The sequence below is a fragment of the Haliotis cracherodii genome, unplaced genomic scaffold (assembly GCF_022045235.1).
Source record: "Haliotis cracherodii isolate W230 unplaced genomic scaffold, xgHalCrac1.p SCAF_2, whole genome shotgun sequence".
NCBI lineage: Eukaryota > Metazoa > Mollusca > Gastropoda > Lepetellida > Haliotidae > Haliotis > Haliotis cracherodii.
Window position 1 is genome coordinate 66,734,257 of NW_027266275.1, and position 14,122 is coordinate 66,748,378.

The 14,122-nt window shown below is 36.1% G+C and overlaps 1 pseudogene; it reads left to right on the forward strand.

The window, feature by feature from the left end:
• The first annotated feature begins 7,045 nt into the window (after positions 1–7,045).
• Positions 7,046–13,391, forward strand: LOC139467741 (uncharacterized; annotated as a pseudogene).
• Positions 13,392–14,122: the final 731 nt, after the last annotated feature.

Here is a 14,122-nt window from a genome sequence, read left to right on the forward strand (position 1 = left end):
ACCACCCGATCCCGTTAGTCGCCTCTTACAACAAGCATAGTTGCCTCTTATGGCAAGCATGGGTTGCTGAAGACCTTTTGTGATGCATGCCATATATATAGCTAATATTAGCAAATTCCATTCAGGAGTATACACTGAGCAACAGCGGGCAGCTAGTTTTGGCTTATGGCACATGTAACTAGTACTTTGGGGGAACTTTTGTACTGAAAGTGTTGTTTCATTGGTTGCCATCAGTTACAGAGACACATGGACAAACTGACTTACTATGAAACTGGATGTAACATTTAATTAAATAACTTTGTGCAACATACTTCCTTATAATAATTATGGTTTCTTTTATTCACTGTGGCACATGAACACTCGCTCACCTGGAATGAGTGAGTGAGTTAGGTTAGACGCCACTTTGAACAGTATTTCAGGTATATCACGGCGTGTCAACTTGATGTGGGAGGAAAGCCCAGTGTGATGTAGGTCTTAGACATTTACCACTGGTCAAACCCATGAGCATGTGTATGATGCTGAACCATGAACTGAACACATCCGGGGACAAAACTCTGCACTAAAGAATATAAACCGAGGAGTAAGAAGTGAAAAACTCCCTTAATATTGGAAGAATTATTATGGCATTATAATGTGAAAAGGGACAAGTCTTGAGTCCCACTACCAACTAACCACATTTCATTATTTTGAGCAATAACCGAGTTATGGGTGGCAAATTTCCAATTCAAGAAATTGGGATTGTCAATCAGGTAAAGTTTCATTGTCCAGTGGTCTCTGAGAAGATTGCTTGTATTGTGCAAAGAATTGCATTTTGAGAGAGTGCAAATTAAGGGCATGTAATGGTCAAAATATAAAATATTACGAAAACAGAATCTGTGATGATCCCCATTACAATCTCTACATACTGGATTTCATTAGAGCACTAAAATTACTGCACATGTATCACCTTTCAAACAAAAATGAATTAAGAAGTAATGGTCGTAAATAGCTTTATCAATATTGGTGTTATGGCATCAACACACTTGAAGTTTTGGAGAATATTTGTTCTAAATCTAAGATGGCTAAGTGGCAGTCAATTCCAATTCCATTTTTGATGAGTTGATTTCCCACAAATACTTGATGGAAATAACTTGATTCTGATTGGACAATCAGGTTATGAAATCACAATAATCCCCCTCTTATTAAAAAGGCTGTTTTGAAACGGAAACTAATATTTTATAAAGTAGTAGTTTTTTACAGTCATTGTCTATAAGCATTTTAAAATATTTATATTTATAGGATACAACATGCAAAGTTTCACTACTATATTGAAAGGATGTGTGGCAATACATTTTGTGCAGAAAACCATAAAAATCTACAGAGAGAATGAATTTCAAGTTTTGAGGACAACAGAGGGCTTGACATTGGCACTTTTCATTTTAGAAATGTTACGTCATATCTTTTGTGTCACAGTAAGTGATATGTCATCCTAGTGGCTAGCTTAATTTTCTTTTGGGGTGCCCACTTCATGGTATTTTTTGTGCTACATGCTTTCAATGCCTGACCTATGTGTAAACAAACTGTTTAAGCATATACAGCACCACTGTCGGTGATTTTGTTTGTTTGTTCACTTTCTTGTTTAACACTGCACTCCCAACAATATTTCAGCTATATGACAGTGGTCTGTACAGAAGTCTGGACCAGACAATAAAGTGATTGACATCATGAACATCAATCTATGAATTGGGATATGTTGACAAGCGTCAACCATGTCAATTAGCCTTACCACCCAATCCCGTTAGTCGCCTCTTACGACAAGCATAAACACAACATGTTTTTAATCTGGAGCACGGTTACCTGTAGATTTATCCATGCTTAATTTCAGATTTGAAACCTCATTCTCTGTTTTCGTTTCCAAGTTCAATTTAGTGCAGTTTACAGGTTACCAAGAGAAACATTGAAAACACAGTATTTTTATCTCCTGATATACTGAATAAAATTGGTAGCATATATATATAGGTATTAATAGAGTTAGATAAAGTGACAGTAACATGAGAATGATATGAATTTCAAGTCTAAAGACACTAGTTAGTCTGAAAATGTCATGTAATACTGAAAATGTCATGTTTTAATGAAAACTTGATTTTTAAACATTTTGATAATGCCATACAAAAAACATTCATAAACAAACATCTCACAAAACTGTGATGCAATAAGATCAGTGTCATGTATTTTCAAAATGGTATTCTATCATTAAGTATTGTGACAATGTCTTGCGCACTTAACATAAACTGTATGTTTTGGGCCATAATGTCAGTGCCCCAGCTGTAGTGTTCGGAACTGGTTGAAATTCACAACAAGAATGATGAATAAATCATACAACATTTGTCAAGATTAATCAAATTCTCTCAGATACATGTAGCCTATAGATCCTATAATTGCATCAGTGTTACAGTCGCGCTCGCATGTTGCTGTATATAAAAAAATTAAACCTTTGAGACATTAAAACAGTATTATCTCACGTAATTATTCCAAGCTGATGTAATTATTCCAACTTTTTTATTTCCAAGTGTATATTTTTAAATGATATTGAAGTTTAAACAATTGACATAAGAATCGCAAGTGTGTGGTTTTTTGTTGTTGCTTGAATGGGCAGTTAAAATAATAATGTAAAAAGTATCCAGTTGGTTATTAAATTACATTCATTTTCCCTAAACCAATATCAGCAGTTATTGCTTTTTTATGACATAAGTAGAAATAAGTTATAATGTGTATTTTTATATAAAACATGAATTACCAATAAAAACATAATATTTGGAAGGCAATCTGCCATTAATATAATGTAAGTGTCTTATAGGGATCAGCAAACAGTACCGACAAACATTAAGGATGTGCAGGGGCAACTTAAGATTAAAGATTTCTTGAAATGTTAATGGTTATCCAAAAACTTAAAAAAGCATCAATTAATCATCTCTTTTATAGCACTGCTTGTGAAAAAGAATTATTGTTGATTTGTCTCACGATTTCACTACTGAAAAAACTTTTCATGAATATCAACTTTGTCTTTCATGCATTGTACACATGCTTCCATAAAAAAACCATTTTGTATAATAGAATGTTATGTTAATCATTATCAGATTTAACTCAAGAGTTACAAATATCTATTTAAATATTTATCTAGTTTACATAACCCTAACAATGACTACTGAATTTCTTCCATTTAAAATTCTTGTTATCATAAAAACTTTAAAATAGGCACGTCAAGATAAGTCGTATTCTACATCTGAAATCAATGTTAGTGACGAGACTTTAATAGACTTTTTAAAGCATTTTACACTGATGGACAGTCATGAACATGATTTTTTGTCCGCTTTCCTAAACTTACATTTAACCTAGCTGACAAACCCTTTGTGAAATAATAATATGAATACACTGAATGGTATGAATGACCTGACAAACATCAGACTATGTTTATTCATTGTCTTTTTCTTATGCAAACTACTTTAGTTTGCCAAACTCTTAAAACATGTAAACACAATATATCATATTAAAGTTAACAAGTTATGTAAAGTATGTTTTGAAACTTTTGCTAGTTCACTTACTTAATAATATTTGTATCAAAATGGATATTAAATTGAACTAAACCTGTAAAGACAAATAAACAGGCAGAGATAAAACACAACAGCAAAATGTGAGCCTTCATAAAAACAAACACATGTGTGGATTTGAATCTCTCGTAGTGCATGATCCTATCTGTATTACAACCGCAATTTATGCAACGCAATTCTGTTATCGATGTGCTTTGTAATGACGATTTCGCAATTTTATGAACAAATGATTCTGTCAAAGTACCTTAATCCTTATCCACATTCTGACTGGTGATGAATGATTCTTGTCAATTTTTTTGATAACCTTGTTACCTCAGGGAGCAAAAACATGTTATTATTTTCACAAGATTATTCCTGTTTCACAAAATTTTGGTTGAAAAAGTATGTACCAAGGATGATAATTTGTGAGATTTGAGAATAGATGCCTTGAACATGAATAAATCCTAAGTTATGTTTTAAGACACTTTGTCCCCAAAAGAGTTACCAGGTACATATGATCTGACACTCCCAACCTTTCGTAATCACAACATTCAACTTTTGGCTTTTGCATAGAGAATGGAATCTATTCATATACGTATGTGAAGGTTTTGCCTTATTGTATCAACAAGTTATTTCAATGAAAATTAATAATGTTTAACTTGTTTGTAAATTGATGAGAAATAAGTTAGGTTTATTATGCAGATAGCAAATGTGTGCTTGGTAGTAATAATGAAACAATAGTTCAAAGAAATACATTCATTGATACTGTGTATGTGCAATAACACTAATTACTTTCAGCACGTGATACTGTGTTATCATACAAGACCATATCAGACAACCCATTCACCTGTAATCAGACAACCCATTCACCTGTAATCAGACGTGACACACCTGCTTGTGTGGGCCACTTCACGTTCTTATTACATAGGAATTAGCAATCAATGCTGTCAACTTATTTGTATGTTATGATTACTGCTCCTGTGACAATATGACATATCGTTTTATAATAAAAATGTATGATGCATGTTTGGGTAACCTAAAATATACAGTTGTGACTCATCACTAACATAGCCCCACACGCACCAGAAAACATTGGATCAACGATAAAGATAAAGTTGTGAGTCTTGAATGAGTGAGTTTGGTTTAACACCGCTTTTAACAGTATTCCAGTTATATCGTGACGTGTCAGCTTAATGTGGGAGGAAAACCACAGCACAGATATGGTGCTGACAACCTAGAAACATTGGACGAACCGGGATTCAAACCATAGGTTTCTGGCGTGCCCAAGGGACACAACTTTGCAGGGTGAATTGCAATGCCTTAGACTACTGGTAGTGTCTGTATATAATTAGTATCAGGTCTTATCCATAATACTCCTTGTCAAACCCTTACGTTTATCGAATTTTGTTTTCATGCTAAATTCGGTTCCATTTTGAAGATCACTTTTACATGTATCCAGTTGGAAACAGCAAATATTAATAAAGATTTTGCATTATTCCTGGGCCTTCAGAAATTCGATATCGACATGACCTATAAAAACAAAGAAAGGGTTCTATCACTAGGATCACTTGAGAGTATGTCTCGTAAACTTGCCTAGCCCCACGCCTACTGTGTAGGCTAAGCACCACAGAGTAGCCCGAGCCACCCACCAACTCACACCCTAATTACGTCATGGCCTTGTCGGCAACGAGGGAAACACTTACCTGGTATACTACGTACGTAACACCAATATAATGCCACGTGAAGCCATATATAGGCTACACAATCCGCGAACTTTCACAGAGCCCTGGCTCTTCCGCTCTTCCTTTCCTAGCTCATGTTGAAATTTTGATAAAAAATCATGCACCGTGCTTAGATTCCGAAACGAAATTAAAATTGGCAACACCATCGGCGATGGTAAAAACACCCAGCGAAACGCAAGACCGATGGAGTACCTCACCCCTACATTCGCCTGACATGTTTATTCTCGCGTTCGTAGCTCAACTCTATCTAATATTGCTGATGCAATAAATGAACTATATTTAACCATATTGCACATAAACATTACTTACCAATTTCAGTGCTTTTCTTTTTGGGCAGATTTCTTGAAGAAAGGTGTCTGTCTTGACTGTTGATGACGTTGGTAATATCTGTAATGGGTAGCAACATGTTCGATGAATATGTTCATAAAGAAACCATGATACAAACAGAAGGTCAACGTTCTTCAAGATATATACAGTGTTTGGTTTACAAAAATAGAATAAAATGCTTCTTACCCATGATAACGTTGTTGAAGCAGAGCTGGTGAACCCTGCTTAGGCATCCAGAGCTTCTCACTGCGACCAGAACTTGGGTTTTCGATGTGATTTACCTACTTGTCGAATAGTTATCAATTGACCGCCTGACTGAACGTTCTCGAAGATTTAACGATACGTAATTAGGGTTAAACTTACTTACTTTGGAGATTTAACGTGCGCTTTCCGACTGATGCGTATTTCGCACACGGTAGGGTTAAATCTTCAAACACCATTTTTATGGTCGGGCGTCCACGGCTGATTGGTTTTGCAAATCAAACACAAGGGTGTATATCACGCCCCCGTGAGTGTTCACCGGGTGGTCACGTAATCTGTTGTAAGGTTTGGCACCAGCATCTCAGGTTACAATTTGATATTAATTCAAGTAATCCACTGATAATGTACATAGGTAGTTAACCTAATTACATTTAGTTTTGTCCGACAAGGAGCGAGTTTACTCTTTTTTTAGACATAGACTTTGTAACAGGCTCTTCCCCTGGAAAAACCTATATTGTAAATAAATATTTTGCCGTTTCCATCAACCTTAACACGTGATGTTCTATAACTGTTGTCTTGTACACTATCCATAGTGTAAGTCAGCTCGAGGAATTTTCATATAGTATTATCATTAATCAACATATCCTATGCAACAGATATGTTGCTATCCGGACAAAACTATTTCAACATTCTATATTGTATCGCAAATGTAAACGAATAGTTTTTATTATAAATACAAACCTACATGTTAAGCGGTAATACCAATCACGCATTAAATAACATATATGAACAACTGTCGGATTATAAAGTCTCACGTCGGTTCCTTCGTGCAACTTCATGCCTGACTTACATTCATATTGTTCTTTCAACACACTTACGCTTCTCCAAATTGAGAAAGAAGCTGTGCACACAGTGTTCTTGCGAGGTACATTTACGCGTCCGGTTTGGCGGCAACTTCAAAGAGTGGACGAATGGTTGCTCCTTCAGGTAGCTATAATTACCCTCTCTATAATGCAATATCGTATTATCCATTTGTAATGAATGATAGTAACACTTGATTGGATTGGATTCAGTTAAATCTACATTTCTCATGGTCTCTAACATCGAGATTTGAAATATCTTTCATGTAAATACCTTCTTTGTCTTGTGACTTGTATATATTCGTGTATATTCGGAATAGTACCTTCGCATTCCTGAAGTCTTTGCACAATGGCACAAACAACGTGGTCTCTTTCTGTGAAAAATAGCACTCTTTATTTCAGCCACGGCAAAGATCCCGAACCACGCGCAGTCAGCAATGTTACGTCTGGTTACCGTCTTGCAGTTACGATACAGGTAAGTCGTCAAAATATTTATTGTTTTATTTCTGGATACGCCGACCCTAGAACGTGGAAATATACAATTTAAATGTGTGGCTTTGCTGACATGCGAAACGCGTTTTGTAAGAGTCTAAGTGTAGTGTATTTATTTCTACCAATTTTGATAAAAGATACGCAAACAAACTAATCTGAAAAGGAGATAGATCCATCTCCTGTGGTTTTATTATGTCATGTATAACGTCTATGACAATTTGGAATACCCAAGCGATGCATATTGTACGTGCTGTGCCGCCAGACTTCCTGCCAACAAGGCAATTAAATTTTCTCGGGTATTGTCACTTCATACGGTGATACATTGTCTCGCGCGCGTGGTCGAAGGGTATTGTTTATCGGCGCCACCTTTATCATGCCATGTGATCGTTTGGTTGATTACACTGTATGTTACGGTTTCGCCGATCCTCAACTTTCAAAGCCTCCAATAAAATTTATGTGATCATTATCTTATCCTTATCGCCCCCCCCCCCCCCCCCCCCCCCCACACACACACACACTCCAAGAGCAAATTCACTGAGGCTTGACCACTACCAATTAACAGTTGTCAGTTAAACAGTTCGCATCTAGTATGTTATTGTATATATTGAAAACCGTGAGCGTGCTACTATGGGGAGGGGGAGGGTTTAGGGAGGGTGTTGGTTCTTCACCTGGTCACTCATCAATCAGACTGTATACGGTATACTTCAATAATGATAAAATATCATTAGTCCCTGGGGTGGCCGAGTTACTTTTCTTTTCGTCTGTCGATTCATATTTTGGAAAATCAAAGGGGAACCACTCCAGCTTATGCAGCACACACATTTGGGAAGGTGGCTTCAATCATTAATAATAATATTTCTTATCATGGCTTCACACTCGTTCCGAACTTTTTTAAGATCGGACACCAGGTTATTCTGTCGGAAATTCAAGACATTTCTTTATTTTCTTGAGTAGAGATAGGCCTATCGGAAATTCGAAATTGAACAGCAACGCCAAATATACATTCCGGCGCAGTGATCAGCTGGTGTCAGTGGTGAGGAGCAGCCTAGTCCTGTACCAGGCTGGCCGCATGGAGCTCTGGGTGGTTTGTGCATTATGTATATCATGACAAGTTCAGTCCCTCGTGTTATTTAATGCCACACTTGGCAATATTCAAGCCATTTGAAGACAGCCTGTTCCGGTGATTGTTGTTATGGGCAACAATCCATGCCACCATGCCATGACACTGTCAACATTGGTTGCTGTGGACCAATTCTAACCTGAAATTCCCCAGTTAGTAGCATAAGAGCCCTATCTACTCCTACAAAATAAGAGATATGTGATAAGGACCTCTGTATTTGTTGCATTGTCTTGTTTACAGGTTTATGCATTCCATGATGATGACCAGGACCTACAAGTGACCCTAGTTCAGGTGAGTTACAACAATTCATACTCAATGAAAATGAACCATGTCACCTCATATGAGCTAATACTTTTACTTTATGTTTGGGGCTTATCAGGGACAATTACTTAATTATTTCATCTTGGTCATGAGGCCATTAGCGGTGACATGATGACAACAGCAACCTACATGACATGTACAGGCTCCTAAAATTGGATAAGCAATGAAGCCCAGTTGCTGATTCTTTGAGTGGATAGTCTGAACTGGGCATTTCATTTATCCTCAGAAAAAATGTCATTTATATATAATGTACATTTTTCAACTGAATTAGTTTGACGTTGACATTATGTTGCAGGGGTTACTCCATGAGGAATCAGCACAGGAACATCATGAGGTTAGTAAAGCAGAAACAGAAACCCAGATAGCCCACCTGTACCTGTAAAGTTTGCATACTATTGTAACCGAGGACACAGGTGGCCTATTCATCTATGGCGCCGCAATTCGCTGTACAGAGTTGCATCCCCTGGGCACACCAGAAACCTATGATTGTGGGTTTGACTCCTGGTTTGCCCCGGTTCTAGGTTTGTCAGCACCATACCAGTGCTTGTGGGTTTCACCGAAGTGGTAAACGTCTTGAGACCTGCATCACTTCGGGGTTTCCTCACACATTAAGCTGACACGCCGCGATATACATGTAACTGTAATACTGTTAAAAGCGGTGTTAAACTCACTAACTTCTTTATGAACGTATACTTAATCTTGCCATAGACTTAAAATGCCAGAAGTTTATAAAGCTATTTTGACCCAATATTCAGCACTGACTAGTGAGTAACATATTATGGAACCATACACCCATATGATATGTTTCTTTTATTAGAATCTACCCGTCATGGAATACCAGGATCTTCCAGTAAGTACTTTGTCAGATTTGATACTACTTTAACCTCATTTTACAGTGCATATTAAACATTGTGTGTACACATGGTTTGTTATTCTTAATTATACTAAAATATTACTACATGTAACTGAAAGTTATTATGATTCACATGATCAAATAAGCTATTTTGAATACCTATGATAAGAGAAGTATGCAATTTATGTAACTTTATGTACCTACTAGGGTATCTTTTCGAAAAACTACTATTTTCAGGTGATACATTACAAAGGAAGAGCATCACAAAAGAGTAGAAAGGTAATTAAACTTTAATCATTTCATGAACAACATACCTGTATACTAAATGAATTACTATATTAGCTTGAAAAGTAATGTTATTGCTGTGATGGTAAGGCTCAGTGACTGCATGTCTTGAATATGTCTTGCAGACTTGAATATGAATACAATGTTGTTTTTGGTAATAGTTATTTTTTTGTAAGAGTGGTGTTTAAGTAACAATGATATCATTCATATGCATAAGGTATTTAATACTTTCTTTATCAGATTCCACATTCAAGTTCAAGGCTTAGAAGCATGAGGAAAACAGGATCTGAAAAGGTAAGTTAGGAAAGCTTTCCATATATGGATTGGATATATATAGACGGCTTAGTTTTGAATTAATGCTGTTTTCAAACATTCCTTTAACACTTAACCTTTTTAATAAATGGTTTCACACAAATAAATGCTCTCACTGCAATGTTCCTCAATCCATCTGTTATAAAACTTCCGTTAGTCATCTTCTCTGAACTAAGTGCCAGGTCATAGAAAAGGAATATCAATGTCAAATACATGTCAGGCAGACTGATCAAGCACCTGATTGTTTGTTTTGGTGTAGACTACATTTAAGTACCAAAATTCTATGAAAAGGACCCATTTTAGGATCTTTTTATGACCTTTTATGCTTCTAATTAATCTGACCTATTATTTTCAGGCATCTAAGATTGTGCAAACTGAGAAAATGGTAAGTTAATATATATGTAACTGATTTATAGTTAATTGACTAAACCCTAATATGTTAAAAATGGTAGATAGTTCCTGATATATGTAAACCAATAGTTTGATTCTCTTTCAGGTTGAGACATACTTGCAAAGAAGGCGGCACAATAAAAAGGTGAGCAGATTGTAGAAATAATGGGCAGTAACTGACACGTTCATATGCTAGTGTATACATGTATGTGGATTTTCATGGGCCATGGACACTGTTGCTGTGCATGCCTATAACTGAAATTGATGACTCACCCTGATTATGATCCTTGGCAACATTACTATCCACATGGATTTCATTCAGATGAGAGCTAATGATTCACTGTCTTATCCAAATGATAATCACCACATTTCCTATAGCAAGATCAGTATTGTGAAAAACTGGAAATTAACACAGGCAATGGTACAGGCACTGTGTTAATACAATGTGGATGGTATTTGTGTATCTTTCTTCCCTTATTTGGCTTATTTGTCAAACAGCATCTGGTATGAATTATGATATGAATTATCAGTATCCAGTTCAAACAATCTGATATGCCCTTGCTTTAAATTGTTAAAATATAAATTGAAAACTTCAAAATAGAATATACAGAAATGACTGAATCCTCTTTTTCCACTTAGTACCATGCTTTAATATAAACACACATAACACTGATTTTGTCCATAGATGTCCCCCTGCAAATTCAATGATAGCATGATTGTGGAGGCATTGAGGAGGATGGCTTTTGGTATGTAATTACTGTTTGCATTGTTGAAGGAAATTTCATATATTGAATTGTTTTCATCATGCTTCACACAAGTATTTTTTTATGATTATGTTCAGATTGCAACGATTTGCTAAGATACTGATGGATCATGATCTTCCTTATGTATCAATATTTATTATTTCATATCAATTAATTGCTTTAACTCTCCTGACTGAAAATCAATTGTCTGTCCCCCTTTTTCATACTAGGCATTTCATCTGAACTTTTTAGCACTTTGAAACAGAAACTTTGCTTGAAGGATCACACTTTTTGTGACTCTTGAAATTGCTCACATAAATGCATTGCGGCAGTAGTGAAAACGACATTTGTGTTCATTACGGAACCATTTCTGCAGTTTATGCTGAATAACATAATGTCCTTTCTGTCTGATCATTCCCATCTGTTACCCAGCTACAACCTATGCCAAGTAACTCCAGTTTTCATCTCTTTTGAAACCTCTGGGTTTTAAGCTGACATTTTATGTGATGACATGCAGATTAACACATGTTAGTAGCATCTGAGTAGTATGATTCTTATAATTTGATGTTCTTTTTGAAGTCCAGTTCATGGTTACAGTTACTGACAAGAACTTGTTATTGTATTATCAAAATTAGGGAGACATGTGATAGAAGTTAAATGTTTTCTGACAGGAAGTGCATAGTGGTTTAAGTTGGTTGGTTTGACTTATGTTTTTAAAAGAACTTCTATACACTTTGTATTCCAGTAGTGTTGTGTTTTCCATCTGCTAATAATAGATTCTGGGAAAATGTCAGTGGGGCAAAAGTTATTTACAGAACAGTGAAAATGGAAATTCATGTTATCCTTCATTTTCTGCCTCAATCATGATTTATTTTTTATCTTTATAAAACAAATACAGGTATAAAGCCAAAATATTATCGGTCCAAAAGGAGAAAGTGAACCTACATTGGACTGGCTACAACTTAGACGAGTGGCTATCAACAAACAAGATTAGGTTAGAGGTAAGCAGAATACAAAGATAGAGCATAAACATAATCAGTTATAAAAGTTTTCACACAGATTACAACATGATTAATGATTTTCATACCATCAATAATTTCTCATAGCTTTTTATCTGAATTTTTACATTTATCTTCGGAGCTCATCACTATTTACATATTTGTATTGTCTAAAACTTTTCACTGTGACTTTTTTAAGCCTTCAAGAATTGGTAAACATGTAACAAGAATTAATGAACAGGTTACAAGAATTAATATATAATTATATATCTGATTTAGTTAAAGAAAGGTGACGAGGTAGAGGCCCCATGGCTGGTACACAGAGCAGATAGGTACCCAGGTCATGTGGAGCGCATTGATGGAGGTAACTCTAAGAATATTTAAATAGCCTATACCCCTTCAATTGTACGTATGCTAAGTGACCTTGAACTTTAAATATGCTATGATTCAAATTTATTAAGTCTTACATTGTCGATCCCTGGCCTCGTCATACCAAAAGACGTTAAAAGATGGTACTTGTTGTTACCCTGTCTCGCTCTCTGCATTAGGGGGCTAAAACAGGGACTGGTCAGCTTGGAGTCATGTACTGTGTACTGAGTAGGGTATTCATGTTAAACTGCGGAATGGTATTTTAGCGGGCTAGAATCAGTCCGGACTAGTACAAGCAGCCACACACACACACACACACACACACACAGGTACGTGCATGCACGCCGCTATATATGTGCAATAATCTTGGACGCATCGTTAAACCCAATTTCAACTCACCTCACCTCACCTCACCTCTCTTACATTGTTCATGTGGCTAAGGCATGTGGAATGTGTTTATTACTGAAATGAAAAAGCATTTTAATGTTTCTTCATATCTTTTCAGAATATGTGCACATAGGTTTCAATGACCAGACGAAAAAAAGAATTCATTTCAAGTATGTTGAGAAGAAAACGTAAGTAAAGTAGACTATTTACATTCTTAATGCGTCTTATGCCCTAGACTCTATTGTAAACTCTAAGCTGCATATAGGCTTCTGATGCTATATTAGACAATATGGATCCACTCATCTATACAGCTATTTTCTTCTGTGATAGGACCCATTGCTGGAAACATCGCCTCACCCATGAGACATAGTGCAAAGTCGCCCAAGGACATGTCTTGTAATATAGCATGTGAATAAATATTTTTTTGAAAGATCTCATGAAATGAGTTTTATTTTTTGTGCTTGTAATCATGTGAACTAAAAATGTTTTTTTGGGGAAAAAGGTCATTTAAAGCAACTCCAGATTAAACTATCCAATGATTGAACCTTATTTCTCCTGAATTTAAACAATCCTGCTAAATATTACTGCAGAAAAAAAATCTGCCAGATGTTTCTGTAGAAAAAAAAAAATTCTGCCAGAAATTTCTGTAGAAAAAAAAAATACTGCCAGAAATTTCTGCAGAAAAAAAAAATTCTGCCAGAAATTTCTGCAGTAATGCATTTTCTGAGCCAATTTTTGAGCTTGTAAACATGTGTACACACTGGGACACACATTAGTTGGATTCGTCTCCTCGAGATCTTTCCAATGATATAAAACATGTTTTTGTAGCTCGCTTCCTTCTGTGTGGTCAAGTTCGGACTCCTGGCCATTCCTAAGTTGTCCCGCCCTGCCTTAACTGCTGTCCGATCCTGAGTGTTTGACATCAAACATTGGCATCTACTGCTGCAATATCCTGAATGTTTGACATCAAACATTGTCGTCTACTGTTCCCCGATCCTGAGTGTTTGAAATCAAACATTAACATCTACTGCTGCAATATCCTGAATGTCTGACATCAAACAGTGTCATATAGAAGTGCAGTATACTAAATGTCTGACATCAAACAGTGTCATCTACTACTGCCCGATCCTGAATCTTTAACATCAAACAGCGTCAT